This window comes from Athene cunicularia (genome assembly GCF_003259725.1).
Source record: "Athene cunicularia isolate RWA chromosome 1 unlocalized genomic scaffold, athCun1 chr1_part1, whole genome shotgun sequence".
In the NCBI taxonomy this organism is placed as follows: domain Eukaryota; kingdom Metazoa; phylum Chordata; class Aves; order Strigiformes; family Strigidae; genus Athene; species Athene cunicularia.
In genome coordinates, this window is record NW_020799091.1 from 11,261,781 (window position 1) to 11,279,955 (window position 18,175).

Here is an 18,175-nt window from a genome sequence, read left to right on the forward strand (position 1 = left end):
AATAAAAAATCTTGCTGGCATTACTGTATTGATTGAAACCACAAAATACTCTGTTTCAGCTGATGCTCGGGTTCATCATGTGTTCAGTCTTTATTCTCACTGGCTATATATGCATAAATGCATTTTTATAAATTAAAACCAAGTTATTGATCTGTCAGACTGCTTCTATGAAATTCATTCTCTGTCAGGAGCTTTGCTGAGCAACATATAGCCCAAAGTAGCCAATTTACAAAAGATAGATACTTTGGAGGCAAAGTTGTCACGACAACTTTAACTCCATCTCTGCCTTTTCTTCCATGCACACACTATGAATGAAGGGGTGGAGGGGTTGTCAAGGGAGCTTAAACTGAGCACCCCAATTTCTGTGGATTCAGTTTAGTCTAAACAGTTTTTACTTATTTTTAATTACTGCTTCTTAGTCAAAATTCTGGTTAGCCTTGTATTTAGACTTTTAGGATATTTTTTGATCTTATGGATAAAGGACATGCAAATGACTTGTATAATACGCAAGAAGAAAAAAAAGGAAAAAAAAACACCTCTAGGACTTCTGTTGAAAATTGCGTAGAACTCCAGTGAAAGCATTGTGTTAAGCCCCTCTTGCAGCAATACTTCCTATGAAGAGAAGAATCTTTGAAACCATTATTCTAAATACAAAAGTCTGTAGTTTTGATTTCATGGCAGTTGTACCCTGGGATAACACCGCAGAGCTAAGTGTCACAATTTCTGATTCACAGCAGCATAAGTAAAAACAAAGCCAGGTAAAACTGTTCTTTAAGAAACATAACAGACTTTCCTTACTTTTTCCCTTGTGTAAATAAAGTAAAATAAACACAAGAATCTTTGACGCTGATCAGTTACTAAAGGACTAATGGCTATACCAAATCCAACCAGGAAGCATCTTCACTTAGTTCTTGGTGTTCGGTACAGCTAATGCCAGAAGCAGCAGAGATGTTGAATGTCTGACTTGTTTTGTTGGAGCAGAAACCACTCCAGAGTTATTTAATGTAATATCTTAAGTGAGACAGGACGGATGGCTTGTTTTCTTTGCTGGTACTAGCAACAGTTGAGAATGTTCACTAACGCTGGTTTGAAGAAATCTAGTGCTGCCTGCAATCCCCAGGGACTTTCGAGCCCGCCTGCTCTCCATGCATCCAGCTGAGTTGTGAGGGCCCTTTCCAGTCTATCCCTGACCTTGCACTTCCAGAAGAGCCTACCTGGCAGGTCACAGCACTTCTGCTAGGACATGGGAAATTTGGCATAATGTCCAAATGCATGATGTTATGGGTTGGAATTAAATTGATGAACTGTTTAATTTCAGTCAGTGTTCAGGACTCTCCTGTGTAGGAGAGAATTTGCTGTAGTTTGTACTGATTCAGCTGGACCTGAGCTTTAAGCTTTGGGCCAGATGTTTGCACCAGCTGATGTAAGCGATGTGGAGCAAAAGCTGCTGGAATGCAAGAGTTTGAGCATGAGTTGCAAACAAGATATACCGATGAATGGCTTCAGCAATAACTTTTGGCTACAGATACCTAGGGTCCATCTGTGCTAGGAAAATGGTCAGCTGCTGACAACTGTCATTAACAAGAGTGCAACAGTGGCAGGAAACTCTCCAGGGCAGGATTAAAGTGCAGACATTAGGAGGAAGCTTTCCCTGCTGTTGCCCTGAATTTTCTGCAGATAAGGGGCTTTACTCTGCTGTGGTGCCTTGCCAAGGGTACATTTACCATATTGTGAAAAAGAACTATGCTAAAGGGTAAAGCAGATGGAAGCTTGCACAAATTTTTTTAGCAACCTAGGAGAAAGTATCACCAAGCAGAAGTGGGTCTGCATTTTGAAATGACCCTTTGGGAGAGACTAGACAAAGCTAGGCTCCTGGGCAAATTTGAAAAGCTGCTGCCTGTGTCTGCAGGGACGAATGGCTGTGACAATCTGTGGAGTAAACAGCTGTTTCAGGAGGAGTGGAAGAAGCGCAATCTGGAGAATACAAGCAGAAGCAGCAGTTGTCAGCTGGATGGATGGGGCCAATAGATTATAAACTGAAGTTTATAAACACTGAGGGCAAACTTCTGTACCTGCTTCTGGTCTGTGGGTTTTCCCACCCCTGTGGCAGATCTCTACAGTTCATCCTACGCAATTCCTGTTGACATTGAGAAAGATCAGTTTGGAGTAATGTAAGTCAGATTGCAAAACATAACTGATCCCCAGCGCAGGTAACACACCCTATTACTTGGATCAAGGAAGGTCGGTGCAGTGTCCATGTGTGTGTGTTCTTGTTGGGAGATGTAAATGAACTGTAAATGGTCACAAAGCTAGTCATAGTCTAATGACTAAAGGAGAGGAGAAAGACCTATTATGATAAATTTTACTGTCTTGAGCACAGAAGGTCTCCCAGCACTTTAAGAAAAATATCTGAATTGTATTTAAAATAATTGGACAACGTGCCCAAATATGGGAAGGATTGGGAGCAAAGCCAAGAAAGCTTCACTGACTCATTTTCAAGCATATGGAACAATTAATAATGGACTGAAACTGCAAAATTAGAGCTGGATATTGGGAGTTTTGGGTAGTGTACATTGATTCAAGATTAACAGCACTTGAACACTACAGTGGAGTGTATATACAAGGCTCTAAGAATGCATACATTCCAGAGATATGAAAGCGTGGAAGTCTGCTGATGCATAGGGGAAATAAGAGAAATTCAGCTATTACTTTTATTGGCTGTGAACACCTCACTAGAGAGGCTTCATTACCTAGCAAGAGCTGGCAGGGAAGCCCCTTATATTCTTATTGGCTGTGAACATTTTCCATACAACTGGGACTTGTAATGTCAAAGCAACAGAACGGTTTTAGACTCTTGACTCAAGAACTGTGATATCCAGGTCATAAATTTTATAATTTCATAGCTCACTTGGAAAACACCATTCCTCGCTCCCCCTGGAAAAGCTTGCTAAGAGTTCAAGTGGGCCATTTACCCTCTTCAAAAAAAGGGATGTTGAGTGATTAGTTTTTCTTGGCATGCATGGGTTATATTGGGATCCTGGGCAGAGCTCCATGGCACATGCAAAAAAACTTCTGTTCCCTTGGTCTTTATGGACCTGTCCTTTCAATGGCAGCATTTTTGATGTAAGCACATTCATTTTTGATGTGAGATAGCCCACTAGTCTAGCATCTCTCCTGGCCTCATTCTGCAGATTGTTACCTGTGACTGTCCGTGCTAACTTCAGGGGAAGGAGTATCATCAGTATGACTATGTGTGCTTGAATAAAAATATGGGAGAGGGGAGCCTTCCTTTGTTCTCCCTTAAAAATACCAACTGTAAAGATTAAAGCTCTTGCTTTAACCAAAGAATCAAATATAAATGAATACATGAGAGTAAATCTAAAGATTACAGAGTTGGATGGGTGTGTGAGAACTGGGGAAAATGCCTTGTTTGAGTTTGATACTTGTGATGTCTTGTATGCTTTATGGCCAAAGAAAGCACAGCAATTGCAGCTAATCTGGTTCCACTGTACAGGGTTCATAAACTTGCACAGGGAATCTGTGAAGTCGAGTCAGAGAGGCAAGAACTGACTGTTCTGTATAATCTAGCTATTTCGCTCTGATAATATCTTCTGCAGCTAAGCCACTACTGGCATCATGTGCCATTTTTATTTTCCATGCAATCAGGCATGCAATTTACCCAGTAGAAGCTTGGATATGTAGCTTTTTAAAAAGCAGTTTGATGTTTTTATTTGCTAGACCTGCTGTTTCACTGGTTCACCATAATGGCTTATGTACAGGCTACAAGTCCTTGCTGTAGGATGGGCATATAGAAATGCATTTGTCTGGTTTATTTTTATAGAAGTGTACTGTGTCTGGCTGAGCTGGAATTGGTTTTCCCCTGTGGCAGCCCTCACGGTGCTGTGTTTTATGTCGGGAGCTGCAGGGTGTTGGTAGCACCCTGTGGCTGTGGCTGCTGCTGAGTGGTTCTTACACAGCACCAAGGCTCTTCCCGACATTTCCCCCAGTGGGACGGGGTGGGCAAGATCTTGGGAGGGGACGCAGCCAGGACAGCTGACCCGAACCGACCCACGGGGTATTCCATACCACATGACGTCTGCTCAGTATAAAGCTGGGGAAAGGAGGAAGGGGCTGGGGTCACCCTTGGTCCTCCGAGGCAACCACTCCGGTATGGGAGCCCTGCTCCTGAGAGGGCCCGACAGCGCCTCTCCATGGCACGGGGAGAATAAATCTGTTTGCTTATTTTTGCTTCTGTGCACGGACCTTTGCTTCGCTTTGCTTATATTAAAATTACTTTTGTTTTACCCACAAAGGTTGTGTTTTTTTGTTTTTTTTTTTTTCTTCCTATCTTATATTCTTTCCCCTCTTTGCCCTGTTTAGAAAAAAGAGGGAAGGGGAGGGGGGGGAAGTGATAGAGCGACTTGGTGGGTACCTGGCATTTAGCCAAGGTCAAACAACCACAAGAAGACAGAATGTCTGGAATTTTTGTTTCCTGTATCTAGCTATCTATAAAGGGTCTCTCAAAGTTCCTCCCAGAGGTTCATTCTTCTTGTGATGGGGGAATGAACATTCCTTTGAAGTACTTAGCCCAGCCTGACATCAGACACAACTGGAGAGGAGAAGAAAGGAATAAGCAAGAACTTTTTTCAAGCACGCAATGAAATGCTTTTCCCTCTGAGCAAGACAAAATAGGAATCTGTGAATTAGTCCCGAGGCTTCTTCCTAATGTGGCATAGCTAAATGTTACCCCCTTGAGAGCTGTGTCTGAGTGTCACTGTCGAGCCCTAAGGAAACAAATTTAGAAAAAACAAGAAGTATTGGCCTTTGTGCCTCCAGATAGTAGTGTTACTTGTCTGGTTTAGTGCAACACAAGTTACGAATTTCATCTGGAGACAGTTCTGCTGTCCTCAGTCTGTGATTTAGATTTCTATTCCTTTTCTGAAATAAAGTATCATCTATAACTTTGAATTTTTTGGATTTTTCAGTTTGCTGTAGATAAAATAAATTTTAAATTCATTTTTTTTAATATATGTGTCTTCTTATGCCTTATTAATACAATTAGCTTAGGAAGAATATGTCAGAAATAACAAACTTGTAGAGAGTACTCTTTCTTCTTTTCCTCCTTCAGAAAATATAGGTTATGCTTATGAAGATTAACTACTTGCTTTGGAAACCGGAGTAATCTATTTTTATGCAGGCAAAGTAAAATATGGACAGCAACTGTTTATGCCTTTTATGTCCAGGGCCTAATTCTGTCAGGTTCAGAGCAATATTGCCCCATGAAACCGAGTCTTGTGCAGGCATTGCCCAGGACATCAGGAAGAGAAGCCAGGTAAGAACGTGGGTGCAGGAGAGAGCTTTGGATGGTCTGTAGGTTCATGGCACACTGTGTGGTGGACACACAGCCTTCCTGAACCCATTCCTGCCCTCCATGCAGGCAGGAGGGTTGCAAGGACATCCAGCAAATCCCACAAGCAGCACAAAGTCATTCACGCTTTGGGGTGATACCCGGCAGGGAGGAGAGGGAACACATCTCCAGCTCTACACTGGTTCTTTTCTCCAGCTGCCTATTTGTAACGTGAGCCAGAGCAACCTTATGGTAAATAATCAACTGATTTCCTATTTATTCTATTGGATGTTTTTAACCTTTGCACAGAAGGTATTGAGTCTTGACTGTGCATCTTCATAACCAGGTGTGCTGAGGACTTTCAGGATGGAGCCCACACTAAAATATTTCCTCTCTCTGGTTGCACTGCTGCGTAACTTGGTTCTGCACTGGCACAGAGTTTGAAGATGGGGTTGATGGACTGGCAGGTAAGAGGGAGAAATGCAAATGCTGCTTCAGTTTATCTAGTTACTTCTACAGTTAGTCCTTTCTGGAATGGTATTTTCAGTGTGTACTAACCCAGACCTATATTATAAGTGCAGAAGAAATGATTTATTGATTTTGACAGGTAGTAGCTTCAAACACACACACCCTAAAACTGTTTATTAATTGGATTTTACATACTGAATACGTAAGACTTGTTTGCATTGGGAGGTGTGAGGATTTGCAATTTGCATAACTTGTAGGTGGTGATTAGTTTCTTAAACCCTATTCAAAACTGGCCTGTCTTATTTCTCAGCTGTGAGAGAGATATTTAGGCAAACGCCCTAATACATTCTCCATGTGAACAGTTTGCAGGTCAGTGACTGTACATTCAAAAGTGTTTTACTCAGCAATAAAATCTTCATCATGGTTTCATTACCATAAACACGTGGTGACAAAAGTACTTCTGAGCTTTACACCACACGTTGGCTTAATATTAATTGTTAATTACAATTCTCCTGGGGTTACCCACAATGACTCAAGGTCTTGCACTAATTGAACAGGAGGAAAAAATAAAATTAATGGACTGCAAAGGTCAGTATGTGGCTTCTGACTCATATAATAACTTCTTGTAAATACATGAGTGTGGCTGTACAAGGCTACTACTACCTGTGTAGTCAGATGGCAGCCTATCAAGATCTGGCACCTGGGGTCTACTGCCTGTTTTAATTTAAAAAAAAAATAATCCTTTTTAGTGCTTTGGGCATTCATGATATCCTCAGTTTCTCCTGCTTTGCTCCTATGACATATTGCACCTTTTGTGATTTCGGTCTTTGTATTCCTGGTCTTGCTTAGGAAAATGTATTTTATGTTTGACCAAAGGTCCATCTAATGCAGGGCTGTGTTCCCAGTAGTGAATGCTTAAATTAGAAGCAGCTGAGCAATAATGGTGTATTTTTTTCTCAGTAATCTGTCCTGACTCCCAGTTCAAGTTTGCTAGAGGCTGTTGGAAGTGTTTTGTGTCTGGCATTTCTTGTGACATGGATGTTGTTGGACTAGTCTGGATTGCAAGGGTCTGACCTCTGCGGCATGCAGGAGTCCTTCCAGCCCTTGGGTCCCATCATCACGGGCTTGCTGCGGGATGGATGAGGTTTGCTGTAAGTACACTGTAGAGTGATTCTGCATTTTAGCAGGAACCACTGTGATTTCCACATGCTGATCAAGCAGAGAAATCCACACAGGAGAGAGAGTTATTATAAAATGTCCCAGCTGCGGGAAATACATTTCTTGTTCTTTGGGATTTTTTCCAGACCACAGTGACTGAGCTACAAGACAGAAATCTCTAGAAAACTAGATTCAGAAACATTAATGCTTTTTTTTTTTTTTTTTTCCAAACTGTTCTGTCATTTCCCAGTAATGTTCCAAGAGCTGCTCTTGAAAACACTGAGAAAAAAAAAATAATTTCAAAGCTTAATAGAGAGACTGGCTGGGATATCAGATTGGCAGAAGCAAAATCTGGACTTGGTACATTTCCTAGGTTTCTACTGAAATAATTTACTAATGCCAGCTGTGGCGGTGACTATTTGTCCACTGGAATGAAACCAGTCATTAGATACTAATGCCTTCTCGTCACTAATGACCTGTTCAGGATTTGAACCAATGATTTACAGGTTAATGATCTCAAATCCTATTACCAATGTGTATGAGACTAATTGAGAATTGTGGAGCAAGGGGGACTGAGCTAATTAGTAACACTCGTTAAAACAGTAAGAAGTATTTTTCATACATATGAATTGCCTTTGAAATGTTCAAAAGTGTTTGTACAAGCTTGGGATCCTAATTCTACCCTTGGTCTTCTGAGTACCAGCAGAATTATTTTTTTCCAAACACCCAAAGTGTCATCTGGGGTCAATAAATGAACAGTATCACAATCAACCAAGCCACGCTTGTTCTAAGTCCCAAACCATAAGCTTTGAAAGTTGCTTTTGAACACCCGTTGCCTGTGCAACCAATAATTCCAGTGTGACTTGTGTTCCTGTGAAGTTCCATCTGTTGGTAGAAAGTTTAGGCTCATGTCTCTGATTTAACCCCTATTCAGCAGTGTGAGCCATGGTTTGAATGAAAACTGTGCCTGTGAGGTGATGGATAGAGCAATATATCATGAACTCTTTCAACTGTACCTATATGGCTTTGCTTGTTCTCACAGTGAATGGTTTCCATATCCTGGGTCTCCAGTTCCTGTACCTGAAAGCTATGAAAGATGGCATTTAGGTGAGAATGGGCTCTTGCTGTACATGTTAAGGTGAGACCCTTACTGCCACTAGTTCTTAGGTGCAGAAATTTGTAAATCATATCTATTGGTATACAGAGTGTGAATGAGACTGTGCATGTGTAAAGGCACCAGAACGGCAAATTAGTATTTAAAATAATGGTGCATATATCATAAGTCAAAAGCCTAAAAAAGCAAGACATAATAGAATGATGTAAATAAAAGCATGGACAAGTGTTGGAAGCCGTGATGATTGTTCCGACATCACAGATATGGAGCCACGCTGGTGCAAAACAAGTCATGCTGGACATGAGCCGCCTTTGACAAGAGAGACTGTGAAGGCTCCAAAGCTCATGTGTCTCAGTGTTACTCAGGGTGAATCCATAAGACTGGATGAGGACTTGTTAGTTGGTGTCCCTCACCCTCTGTGTCACTATAAATCAATCTGAATATGGTACTTGGACACAGACATCTCAGTGCTATTAACCACAGAGGAATGGGAGAAGTTTGAGAGAATGGGTGTGAGGAAGGGAAATCTGTTTCTTTGAAAATAAAAGTCTACTTCTCTATTTGTATGGTTTTGCCTTGAGTTTTGCTGCTTTGTCTGGTATATAGGAACCCTACACAGGTACCTGAGCCTGTTACAGTTCTTGCTATAGCTGCCTTTACAAACCTCATGTTGTTATCCCAGTCCTGGAGGCACTTGATGATTTGCTGGAGTTTATAAAAGGTATCTGCAGCAGAGCAGAAAGATCTGGCACAGCCCTAGGCAGCGGATTGTCCTCCTCTAAAAAGCTGTGAATTCTGGGGTTGGATAATAAATGAAGAGGAGATTATTGATCTACTATTAGGAAAGTTACGTAGTAAAGTTAACTAAATTCAAACCCAAGCTAATCCTGTATTGCTGCCCGTTGTGGAATGGCCTTGTCAAGGTGTTTTACAAGCTTAATTTTTGCCTCGTAACACACCACTTTGACCAAACTTTTGACACTTGATATAGACAAATGAAAAATTAAACCTTTAGAGATAAAGCACATATACAGTTTTTGTTTGTTTGTTTGTTTGTTTGTTTTTAATTTTATTTTATTTTGTACAAATGCAGACCTAACATTATGAAAGGAACTGCTAAATTATGGTACTGAGGTTTTATGAAATGTAATTATAAGTCCAAAGATATTGTGTGGAAAGAAAAAGCTTACTGTACACTATTAAAGTGTTTTATGTCCAGAGATGACTGACACAATGCATTATGGGGCTAGAATAAACATAACTGTCCAGGAAGAAATAATTGAAAATAATCCTTTAGATGTCAAAATAGAGCTATACATCATGTGAGGCTGTCAGCAGTTATTACATATCTTTTGTTGTATAGACAAACTTCCTCAGATGCTCAATAATTTATGCTTCTAGGTAAACAAAAATGCAGTTAATTATTTAGGACTTCTGTTTCAGCAGGTCCATGTGGGCACTACTGGACCACTTGAATTTCAAGTGGCCACACGTTTTGCCATTACCTGCTGGAGTAACTAGACTCTGTGAACCGTGGGGAGCCGAGACACCCTCTGAGTCCCCTGCTCTGCTGGCCCCGGGTGGCTCCTGGTGTCTTGGCAGCGCTGCGGGCTGGGTGGGAGCACGGGCAAGATGTGCTAGCACCTACAGCAGCATGAGCATCTGTGTGTTGGCTGCAGCCCTGGTGGAGCTGGCATGTCCAGACTTCCCCCCCTGTAAGGACCATGTGCATCTGCTCTGTGGGATGGGAAAAATACTCTTCAAATGTGAGAAGTAACAGCTCTGGCTTTGGGCCCACTCACACCTCGGGATGGAGGGGCAGGGTTGCAGTTTTCAGCGAGCATTTTTAATTAATGTTGTCTCTTAACTGGAAAGAAATCCATAAATGTGTGACTATCTTGATCTTTTTGAAAGCTGAGTCTTTGAATGAGAATAGTCATGTGTTTTGCATATGGGTTATGTTAATTACTTCAGTCAGCTTGATGGTAAATTAGCAAAGTTTGTTTTGCTTGCGAATAACAATAGTCATGTACCATACAGGAACACCGTGAGAGTTAATTAACGTTGGAAACCAGTGTGATATTCCTTGGATAAAAGCTCTGTACAAGATGATTACTCTTGTTGCTCAGGAGAGGCTGTGGTACCTTTGCTCACACAAGCAGTGACTTATTTCACAAGAAAGCTCAGTAGATTTCACTGAATTTCCTTCAGCAGCAGAGACATACACTAATGATGATCTAGCCTTCCTTTCTCCTATGTTACCAGTGATTAATACATATTCAGTACCATGGCAGTGAAGAAAAATAATTTTGTTTGTAAGTGTGTGGCCATATAGTTAAAATATAAAATAGTGTAAAGTTAATCAAAACTATAATCCATATCCATGTATGGTAAAATACTGCAGTAAAAAGTGTGTTCCACTTCAAACTGCAAACCACATATATATTCTGTAAGATGAATACTGCTGAGCTGTATGGTAGACAGAGAGTTCTGCAGCCAAAATAACAATTATTCTCTCAGTGTGGATCATGGCTAGACAAATTGGAGGAGAAGGAGAAGGAGAAGGAGAAGGAGAAGGAGAAGGAGAAGGAGAAGGAGAAGGAGAAGGAGAAGGAGAAGGAGAAGGAGAAGGAGAAGGAGAAGGAGAAGGAGAAGGGGAAGAAGGAGGAGAAGGCCAGCAGTGGAACAGGGTGTAGCTTGCTGGAAATGCTTTTTAGGAATTGGTTCACCATCTGCAGATGATTTTGATAGTTGGTTCTGTGAAGTGAGGTAGAATTACACACCTTTCCATATATGTATGTTTACTTACATAAATACATGCATGAAATGGACTCTGCAAAAACCATTTATATCATAGTTATACAAGCAAGAGAGAAGGAGGCATGTCTGTGCTCACTTGAATGTTCAGGAAGTGATAACAGGATTTTTGAAAACATCTGGATGAAGAGAATAGTAATGAAAGCATAAGAATGACTCATGAAGAGCTTTACAAGAAATTATTTGATCAGGTGGGGAAATATGTGAAGTTTGTTTAAAGTGTGAGAAACACTCAAAGAGCAAGGCTGGTAATGGTGAGAACCAGAGAATAAAAGTCCCCTGGAAAAAGCAGCCTGACTGGACACACGCTACCTAATTATGGGTCTGGAAATCTGCTGGGAACAATTTTTCATGTATTTGCTTTGTTTGAAGTGGACAGAATTATTAACATAGCGGGAATCAAAATCAGAAGGGATCTAGGGGAAAGCTATCCCCAAAAGTTACATTTCATAATCTTAAGGGAAAGAAGAGGGAGAAGCAGCTCACCTATCAACTTTGCAGAGGTGGATGAAAGAGGGTGTGTAACACGAAACTTGTGACTGCATTAGAACTTCCTAAAGATCCAAGAGTCAGAGAATGATACAGAAATTTGCAACAAATATTTGCAACAAATATTTCTGATGATAAATGTTGCAAGGCTTATAGCCAAAATAGAGACCAGCATGAAATACAGTACAGATAGCAAGGAATATAAGAAAAAAATCTGTATTACAACAAAAATCTGACAGGAACTTCAAGAATTTTGGGTAGTGGGCTTAAAACTGAAATTAATCTTGTTAAAATAAGATATAGATGGTTTAAAATCACAAGTGGAATTTAATAAAGACCTATCTGAAGACTATTTTAGGAAAGGAAAATCCAGTACAGAGTGGAGGAAAGTGGTTACTCTGCAGTGGTATGCAAAAATTCTGGTGGTGGTTTTGGATCATAGGCTGAAGATGGGTCAACAATATAATGCTGGCATAAAAAGTACTGATGTTTCTCCTGAATGCATTGACAGCCACATCCTAGGTGAGACATGATGTTAAGTAATTTGTTTTACTTCACATTTACAAAATCTCTGTTGGAGTACTATTTTGGATGTTTAGGAAAAATACAGACTAACTTGGAAAGGGCTCAACAGAGAGAAATGTGGTCTATGAGAAAAAAATAGAGGAATCGTCTTGCCTACAAGAGAGAAGAAAAAGTGGGGAACAGGACTGGAGTCTTCAGCCATACTGAAGGTTTAAGGAGGCTGGTGATCAATGGTTCTCCATGTCCATGGAGGGTAGGAGGAGAAGTAATCAGCTTAATTTGTAACAAGGGAGATTTAGGTTAGATATTAGGAGAAACTTTCTAACTATAAAGATAGTTAAGCACTGGAACAGATTGCCTTGGGAGTCTGTGTGGTCCTAGGCACTGTCAGTTTTAAAGAAAGATCTAGTTTGTCGTAGATGGTCTAAGGCTCGCTGAGCTTGTCTGAAAGCTGGAGGAGCTGATGGACCCTTAAAATTCCTCCCTTTCCCATAGTACTGTCACATATGTACATAATGTAATACATAATGAGTAAAGTCTTTCATAAAAGTTGATGATTTTGCATCTTATTAGCCATCATGTTCAGAAGAGCCTTTTAAAACCTTATAGTTGGGACCTTCACAGGATGGGGACAGACACATGCAGGAGTCCTGAGAGGGTCAGGGGTTTGGGAGGTACCTTGGAAGTCTGAATCCTAACAGCTCACCGCGTAGTTCTGTTTCACCATGTTGAGTCTCTTCAAGTTACCTCTGCAGAAATTAAAACATAGTAAAGCACTGATGCTTCATCCATGTGCCTTTCTACCTACTAATGGGTGCTTTACTGTGGTGCTGTGCTTCCCAGTAGAAGTGATTAGGAAGTGTCATGCACTGTTGCTGCATGATATCTTTCATTTTCCTTAAAGTAATTGCATACTGCCTGTGGGAAGCAGGACAACAAAGACAAAATGAATAAAAAATTCCTGCAGTCTTAACTGAGAGCTTCATTCTGCAATCTATTGTTGGAAGCCAATTGTAGAGTGAAGATTTTTTCAGGTGCACAGAAAGGAAGGGAGCGCGTAATTTAGGTAACTTTTTCCTAGATTAAATGGTGTAAGAAATCTGAAAGGATGAAAAAATCTGGTATCTCCAGCTCAGTAAATTCTTAATCAAAGATGATTTAGCCGTACTTAGATTAAAAGCAGATATATTTATATTAAAAGCAGTTTCCTTTATGGTAGTGTTAGGAACATTTGGTCACAGAATCATAGAGCAGTGGAACAATACAGACTGGGAGATACTTACTCCAGTCTAAGCCCCTGCTCACACCAGGTCCAGGACCTTGTCCTGTCAAGCTGTGAATATCTCCAAACACAGTTATTCCACAACTTCTCTGGGCAGCCTGCTCTGATAATTGACCACCTTCATGATCAAAATGTTTTCCTGATGTCTAATTGGAATTTCCTATGTTAAAGCTCATGAATGTTACCCTTGTCCCTTTTGCTACCAGCCTCAGCCTCTGATGAGTGTCTGCCTCTGTCTTCTCCAGACCCTCCTGTTAGGTATTTCTTTTTGAGGCAACAAGACCCTCTCTGAGCCTTCTCTTCAGCCTGAATGAACCCAATTCCCTCACAGGGCAAGAACTCCAGCCTTTCACTCTAGTTTATTATTTCTTGTAACAATCTGGTCATAATACACCAGATAGGATCATTTAATGAGTGCTGAGTAGAGAGGAAGGATCATCCCTTTCAATCTTCCCAGGAGGCTGTTTGCCTTTTTTGCTGCAGGGGCACATTGGTGACTCATCCTGTTGCTATCAGGACCCCCAAGTACTTTTCTGCAAAGCTACTTTCCAACCAGTCCTCACTACGCCTGCACTATTGTGTAGGATTGTTGTGTCCCAGGTGCAATTTTAAAGGCAGATGCTAGATTTGAAATGCCATGTCAAGGAGCTCAGAGGCTGTGTTTACACTAGTAAAATAAAATGAACCTTGCCACAGGCCTAAGTATTGAAACCTGGTTGTGTACACTGTTAAACTATTGGTGTAACCACTGGCATGATTCTTGCCTTGTATATTAGCATGATAAACCTTGGGCATGGTCTGATGTTTGTCATAGATCAGCATCCATTCCCAGTGTCCAGCTTGTATCAGAGATTTGAGAATTGAGTTGTATGCATCTGGTTCACATTGTTTATTAGTTTAAATAGACTTGAGAGTCCATTCCAGTTTTGGGAGGAGGCTTCTTCACCTGCTAGTGGATGATTGTGTGCGTAAATGAGCTTAGAGCACAATCTGGTAGAGTTTTGTGATGCCTGTTGAATAGTTATATGACACCTGCTTTGATAGCTGAATGTAAATGGTCACTTCATAAATGAACAGTCCTAAATGTATCATAGAATCATAGAATGGTTTGGGTTGGAAGGGACCTTAAAGATCATCCAGTCCCAACCCCCCTGCCATGTGCAGGGACACCTTCCACCAGCCCAGGTTGCCCAAAGCCCCGTCCAACCTGGCCTTGAACACTGCCAGGGAGGGGGCAGCCACAGCTTCTCTGGGCAACCTGTGCCAGTGTCTCACCACCCTCACAGTGAAGAACTTCTTCCTTACATCTAATCTAAATCTACCTTCTTCCAGTTTAAAGCCATTAACACCACATATCTTGTAAGAAGTCCCTCTCCATCTTTCTTGTAGGCCCCCTTTAAGTATAAGGTCCCCCCAGAGCCTTCTCTTCTGCAGGCTGAACAACCCAAAGTCTCTCAGGTTGTCCTCATAAGGAAGGTGCTTCAGCCCTCTGATCATTTTCCTGGCGCTCCTCTGGACCTGTTCAAGCAGGTCTATGTCCTTCTTATGTCGGGGGCCCCAGAGCTGGACGTAGTACTCATGATGACATATTGGCGACATATTTGAAGACACAAATTAATGTCTTCATGGCAGTCTGAGGTTTAATTGTGGGGAAAACTGTGTTCGTTGTGTTCAGGTGAGTAATTATGGTCACTGGGGATACTGAGAAAAAGTGGAAGCAAAGCTCAAACAAACAGTTCAGGACTGCTTAACTCCGTTTAGAAGCATTTGGGATCTTTCTAGCAATGATCTTTGCCTAGCTTAGATAAACTAGTTGAAAATAGGCAAGCAGCAGATATCGTTGCCTTTGTTGCCCTTCATCTGCTGAGGCTTAGGAGCTCAAGAAAGGAGAAACAAGAGCAGGCTTTGTCCTTGCTCCATGCTGCACAGAGAATTTGTCATCTTTCTGTATGGGGCTGGTGGGTTGTTGGACAGCTGGGGCTACTGCATTTTAGACATATTGGTCCCTGTGGGCAGATGCTGGACACAGTGATCCTGGCTGTGCTCAGTATGGTAGGTGTAACATGGAGCATGTCTGGAGTTGTTGGTTGCTTCTATTTCATCCCTGTTAACCCCAATGACTGGAAAGGAAATACAGACATTCTTGTCTGGAGTCTATTCCCCCACTGAGGTATCCATTTGAAAGAGTCAGGATGTCAGTTATAATTTTGGTTTATAAGCACAACTGCAAGTAAAGTTATTCATTTTTAGAAATATTAGGGGCAGACGTTATGCAATATGGATGTTCAGTAATTACCGAGAGAGGAACAGAAGTAATTAATCCTCTGGCTCCTTTGCTGGCTTTCATCCAGTCAGCAGAGTGGGCCTTGTAAGACACAAGCAATAGGAACATGCAGCGGCCACCCTCACAGTGCTTCAGGATTAGTCCTTCTGGAGTAAATAGCTGTTTCCATACAGTCCTCTGACTATGCCCTACTAACATCCAGAAGGCTTTTTTTTTTCCCTGACCAGTTCTGACCATTGGGAATGGCAGGAGGGACTTGCGGCTGGAGCAGTGTGGTGAAAGTCCCCTGTCCATCCGGCCACTGGAGTTTTCTCCAGTGTGTATCCTCAAGCAGCCTGGTTAGCCTCACTCTTGGAGCACTCTCCCCACTCTGCCCTTATTGTTTCAGTGGATACTAGCATATATCAAACAGTGCTGCTTTTAGAAGGTTATCTAATAGGGCAATGGGGAGCATTAAATCCTGAACCTGGGCCAGTATAACCCTACAGAGCAATGCAGACCGGGTGTGGACGGGATGGTGTGTACAGCTCTGTTTCTATAATGACTGGGGAGTCCTGATGGACAAGTTCAACAGGAGTCACGAACATACCCTTGCAGTGAAGAAAGGTGCAGAACCACATCCTGGCCTGCGTTAGTGAAAACGTAGGCAGCAGGTGGAGGGCCATCATTCTTTCCCTGTATTTGGGATTTATGAGGGGCACCTGGAGCACTGTGTCTGGTTTTGGGCTCCCCAGCAAGCTGTAATGTACCCATTCACCCCCTGCAGCTCCGTTCCTCCAGTGACTCCTATTTTGCCTTCTACAGATGTCTACCTTGGCTGAGAGCTAGTCACAGCTGAGCCTGGGACAGTGCTCACATAACAGGAGCTTTGAAAAGGCTTTGTGTTTTAAGAGTACAGGTTCCTCTGATTTTTAATGGGGATTTTGTGCTGCAAATTCCTGTGAGCCCATTTGTTGATGACATCTGTGTTAATGAATGTTCAAGGCAGACCTTGGGCAGAGACAAAGTTCTGTGTGTGTAAGCTCTGTAGGCCGAGGAGATAAAGGCAGAGAGATGATGCCTCATCTTCACAATTATTATCTCCATTAATAGTTTTGTTCAGATCTTGATTCACCCTGGGATTATTGGAAGAGCTTCCCTGATGTGCCTTGAGCCTTAAATTTGCCATCACTTTCTGCACCACCAGGCCTCAAGTGTAAGTTATGAGAGAATAAAGCATCTAACAAACTCCTACACAAGCCATAGGTTTTGGGCTATTTAAATTACAGCTGGGAGAGGGAAAATCATGCAAAGTCTTTGGGGGGTACTTGCTCAAAGAGCTGGAAAGATTCAGCACAGTTTCTCTCTCTCAGTTTTACAGCTTCCTCACTCAGATGCAACAATAAAAATGTTCCACTGGATTAGCTGCATGTCTGAACTGTGATTTCTCTGCAACACTTTTTCACACTCTGAAACCCTAATGACAAGCAATCAAGAAAATGTTAATTGGGACGATTGCCACCAAGGGACCCCAGGGTCCCAGAAAGTTGAAGGTTTTCATTAGTTCTATAGCGCTGGCTGCAAGAAATACTGGTTTTTATTCCCAGGAAATGTCTTAGAAACGTGGTAAAATATGAATTTCTAAGTAAAGGTAAAGTGTCCAGACCTTTCACTTCATCTCATAGAGGGTCTTTTTTAACATATTTTTGTCTCCAGGGCTTCCTTGCCTCTTGATGGTTCTTCACAGACTTGTACTTAGTGGGGATAGTGGGGATTTGGGTTAGGAGGATAATTATGCTGCTCCTCGGTGCCTACCCATCAGTTCGAGCACACTGTAAAGGAGCTGGTGACCAGATTCCTTCTTTGCAGACCTGCAGCCACAACACAGTCTGTGATCCCAGGGGCCAGATGTAGCTCCTTCTTTTACCACTTTGTCATCCTAGCCACCCTGACCATCTAGAATGCGTGACATGGCTTGTTTCCCCATGTCTTAATGGGGAAATCATCAGCCCTGGTCTCATGAAAAGAACATTTCCTTTTTTTTTTTTTTTTTTTCTCTGTTTTTTACAGTCCTCATTGAAAATAATTGAGCAGCCTGTCATTTAAACTGCCATCAGTAAGCTCATTTCAACAGCTTTTTAATTGACAGCCTGTTTCACACATCTTGGAGTTAGTGTTTTGCCTTGTTTGCCTTCCAGACTCAGGGGTTTTGTCTAGATGAGTGTCTACACCTATGCAAAGTGAGTGGTTGTCTGCTCGGGGCAACGTAGACATTTCGTGGCAATGTCTACAGGAGCTGCAAAGGTCTGAAGAAACAGGGCCATGGTATGTGTGTGAGTCAGCAGTAGTTGCCTCTTTTCTTCTGCCCTACAGGTTTGTGAGATTAATATAGATTTCCTTAGAGATGGGGCAGCTCTTTGCTATCAGTAAAAGTTAATGTACCAGGGGAATTTATAGGAAAAATGCATTTAGTTAAGAGTTCATGGCTGTTGAATCCACCCACCCATCAGTCAATGTAAGTGAATTCTGGCAACAGGGGTTTTATTATTGCCATGGCTTTGACAGATGATGATGTTTGTCTAAGTAAATGCTTTCTTTCTGAGTACCTCATTACTATCAGGAGACGATTCAGCTGCAGAAAGGGAAGGAATTTCTTACTCTCCCAGTGGCGGCGGGTGCTGTGGAGCCAGAAAACCTGAAGTGACCTCCGGT